General features: G+C 41.9%; 1 pseudogene; it reads left to right on the top strand.

The window, feature by feature from the left end:
• The first annotated feature begins 447 nt into the window (after positions 1-447).
• Positions 448-3,669, top strand: LOC123161359 (uncharacterized; annotated as a pseudogene).
• The last annotated feature ends 990 nt before the right edge of the window (positions 3,670-4,659 follow it).

Raw genomic sequence — 4,659 nt, 5'->3', positions numbered from 1 at the left:
CGTGAGGGGCTTTAGCCGCGGTTGGCCAGGCCAACCGCGACTAAAGGTGCCCACAGGCCTTTAGTCGCGGTTGTCCTGGCCAACCGCGACTAAAGCTCCTCCCCTATATATACCAGTTCAGCGCACTCACTTAGCCATTTGGTGCCACTTCTCTTCACAAGGGGGTGTAGGTTTGCTTTTGGTTCCTCTTATGCACACAAGGTGTTTGATGAAATGCCCAACAGCGTGAAACAAACATGATATGAAGTGTTGGAGCCACACTTGAGGTTCCTCCTCGATCGCGGTTAGCAACTTGAACCTTTCATGCATGTGTGTCATTGATAAAATATGCATGCATGTGTGTTGTTCATTGTTTAATTTCTATTGTTTATAGCTAGTTACTTTAACAAATGCATGATGATTAATTATATATTTTATATTATAATAATGCAGATGAATCAGCAATGGATGTACGGTAACCGACTCTCCCGCGAGTTCACTACGGGTTTGAAAGATTTCCTCGTAGTGGCTAATGCGAACAAGCAGAAGGGTTTTGTTATCTGTCCATGTGTTGACTGTAAGAATCAGAAGGGTTACTCTTCCTCAAGAGAAGTTCACCTGCACCTGCTTCGGCACGGTTTCATGCCAAGCTATAATTGTTGGACCAAGCATGGAGAAAGAGGGGTTATAATGGAAGAAGAAGAAGAAGGGGATGATTTCATCGATGAAAGCTATCTTGCTCATTTCGGTGATACTTTCATGGAGGATGCTGAAGGTGAAGGGGAAGGTGAAGGGGCAGGTGAAGGGGAAGGTGAAGGGGAAGGTGAAGGTGAAGGTGAAGAAGAGGCACGTGATGAGACCGTTGATGATCTTGGTCGGACCATTGCTGATGCACGGAGACGCTACGAAACTGAAAAGGAGAGGGAGAATTTGGATCGCATGTTAGAGGATCACAGAAAGTCGTTGTACCCTGGATGCGATGATGGTCTGAAAAAGCTGGGCTGCACACTGGATTTGCTGAAATGGAAGGCACAAGCAGGTGTAGCTGACTCGGCATTTGAAAACTTGCTGAAAATGTTGAAGAATATGTTTCCAAAGAATAACGAGTTGCCCGCCAGTACGTACGAAGCAAAGAAGGTTGTCTGCCCTCTAGGTTTAGAGGTTCTGAAGATACATGCATGCATCAACGACTGCATCCTCTACCGCGGCGAATACGAGAATTTGAATGAATGCCCGGTATGCACTGCATTGCGTTATAAGATCAGAGGCGATGACCCTGGTGACGATGTTGAGGGCGGGAAACCCAGGAAGAGGGTTCCCGCCAAGGTGATGTGGTATGCTCCTATAATACCACGGTTGAAACGTCTGTTCAGGAACAAAGAGCATGCCAAGTTGTTGCGATGGCACAAAGAGGACCGTAAGTCGGACGGGGAGTTGAGACACACCGCAGATGGAACGCAATGGAGAAAGATCGACAGAGAGTTCAAAGATTTTGCAGCTGACGCAAGGAACATAAGATTTGGTCTAAGTACAGATGGCATGAATCCTTTTGGCGAGCAGAGCTCCAGCCATAGCACCTGGCCCGTGACTCTATGCATCTACAACCTTCCTCCTTGGTTGTGCATGAAGCGGAAGTTCATTATGATGCCAGTGCTCATCCAAGGTCCGAAGCAACCCGGCAACGACATCGATGTGTACCTAAGGCCATTAGTTGATGAACTTTTACAGCTGTGGGGCAGACCTGGTGTCCGTGTGTGGGATGAGCACAAAAAAGAGGAATTTAACCTACGAGCGTTGCTTTTCGTAACCATCAACGATTGGCCTGCTCTTAGTAACCTTTCGGGACTGTCAAATAAGGGATACAATGCATGCACGCACTGCTTACATGAGACTGAAAGTGTACATTTGCCAAATTGTAAGAAGAACGTGTACCTTGGGCATCGTCGATTTCTTCCGAAAATTCATCCAGTAAGAAAGAAAGGCAAGCATTACAACGGCAAGGCAGATCACCGGCCGAAGCCTGCGGAACGCACTGGTGCTAAGGTATTTGATATGGTCAAGGATTTGAAAGTCATCTTTGGAAAGGGTCCTGGCGGACAATCAGTTCCGAAGGGAGCTGACGGGCACGCAGCCATGTGGAAGAAGAAATCTATATTCTGGGAGCTAGAATATTGGAAAGTCCTAGAAGTCCGCTCTACAATCGACGTGATGCACATTACGAAGAATATTTGCGTGAACCTCCTAAGCTTCTTGGGCGTGTATGGAAGACAAATGATACAAAGGAAGCACGGCAGGACCAACAACGTTTGAAAGACCCTGATGACCGACATCCGGAATGGTTTCAAGGTCGTGCCAGCTACGCTCTGACCAAAGAAGAGAAGGTCATCTTTTTTGAATGCCTGAGCAGTATGAAGGTCCCGTCTGGATTCTCGTCTAATATAAAGGGAATAATAAACATGGCGGAGAAAAAGTTCCAAAACCTGAAGTCTCACGACTGCCACGTGATTATGACGCAATTGCTTCCGATTGCTTTGAGGGGGCTCCTGCCGGAAAATGTTCGAGTAGCCATTGTGAAGCTATGTGCATTCCTCAATGCAATCTCTCAGAAGGTAATCAATCCAGAAGATCTACCACGGTTACAGAACGATGTGATCCAATGTCTTGTCAGTTTCTACACAATATGTTCCCCTTCGAGAGGTTCATGGGAGTATTAAAGAAATATGTTCGTAATCGTGCTAGGCCAGAAGGAAGCATCGCCAAGGGCTATGGAAATGAGGAGGTAATTGAGTTTTGTGTTGACTTTGTTCCTGACCTTAAGCCGATTGGTCTTCCTCGATCGCGGCACGAGGGGAGACTAAGTGGAAAAGGCACGATCGGAAGGAAATCAACGACATGTATGGACGGCCATTCTCTGACTGAAGCACACCACACTGTACTGACCAATTCCAGCTTGGTGGCTCCGTACTTTGAGAAACACAAGAATATTTTACGCTCGGACAACCCGGGGAAGCCTGAATCCTGGATTAGGAAGGCCCACATGGAGACTTTCGGCAGTTGGTTGAGAAAACATTTAATGAATGACAATGATGTTGTAGATCAGCTGTACATGTTGGCCAAGACACCATCTTCGACTATAACAACTTTCCAAGGGTACGAGATAAATGGGAATACATTTTACACGATCGCCCAAGATAAAAAGAGCACCAACCAAAACAGTGGTGTCCGCTTTGATGCAGCAACCGAGAATGGGCAAAAGGTCACATATTATGGTTACATAGAGGAGATATGGGAACTTGACTATGGACCCTCCTTTAAGGTCCCTTTGTTCCGGTGCAAATGGTTCAAGCTAACAGGAGGTGGGGTAAAGGTGGACCAGCAATACGGAATGACAATGGTGGATTTCAACAATCTTGGTTACCTTGACGAACCATTCGTCCTAGCGAAAGATGTCGCTCAGGTTTTCTATGTGAAGGACATGAGTAGCAAACCGAGGAAACGGAAAGATAAGAAACGATCAGTACATCATGCGATGATCCAAAGCGCCACATTGTTCTTTCAGGGAAAAGAAACATCGTGGGAGTGGAGGACAAGACAGACATGTCAGAAGATTATAATATGTTTGCTGAAATTCCGCCCTTCAAAGTGAACACCGACCCAAGCATTAAGTTAAATGATGAGGATGCTCCATGGATACGACACAATCGTAAGCAAGCAGGGACACAAGGGAAGAAATGATGTGTAATAATTTATTGTACCAAACTTTGTTGAATGGATCATGTGAATTATATTACCCGTGATGTGTTTGGTGTCCATTTTCGAATGATACATGAAATTTGGAGTGATGTAGTCCATGACGCTCTGCAGAGTCCGGCCGTACCACCATAGCCGACGACCGGCCTCTGGTATATTATTTTGAATTGAATTAGTTTTATTTTTCTGAATTTTTTGATATATTATTTGTATTTTTAACATTTTGAATTGAATTAGTTTTATTTTTCTGAATTTTTTGATATATTATCTGTATTTTTAACATTTTGAATTGAATTAGTTTTATTTTTCTTAATTTTTTGATATATTATTTGTATTTTTAAGATTTTGAATTGAATTAGTTTTATTTTTCTTAATTTTTTGATATATTATTTGTATTTTTAGAATTTTGAATTGAATTAGTTTTATTTTTCTGAATTTTTTGATATATTATTTGTATTTTTAGAATTTTGAATTGAATTAGTTTTATTTTTCTGAATTTTTTGATATATTATTTGTATTTTTAACATTTTGAATTGAATTAGTTTTTTTTTTTTAATTTTTTGATATATTATTTGTATTTTTAACATATTGAATTGAATTAGTTCTATTTTTCTTAATTTTTTGATATATTATTTGTATTTTTAACATATTGAATTGAATTATTTTTATTTTTCTTAATTTTTTGATATATTATTTGTATTTTTAGAATTTTGAATTGAATTAGTTTTTTTTTCTGAATTTTTTGATATATTATTTGTATTTTTAAGATTTTGAAAAAGAAAAAGTATTTGGAAAATACCTTTAGTCGCGGTTGGCCTGCCCAACCGCGACTAAAGGTGGTTGCGCGCGGGAACGAAAAACCCGCCAAAAAAGTCCTTTAGTCGCGGGTCGCCTCCCCAACCGCGACTAAAGGCCCTTTAGTCGCGGGTC

Source organism: Triticum aestivum, chromosome 7B, assembly GCF_018294505.1.
Source record: "Triticum aestivum cultivar Chinese Spring chromosome 7B, IWGSC CS RefSeq v2.1, whole genome shotgun sequence".
Lineage (NCBI taxonomy): Eukaryota > Viridiplantae > Streptophyta > Magnoliopsida > Poales > Poaceae > Triticum > Triticum aestivum.
Note: the sequence above shows the minus strand (reverse complement) of the source record. Positions and strands in the feature narration are given on the sequence as shown.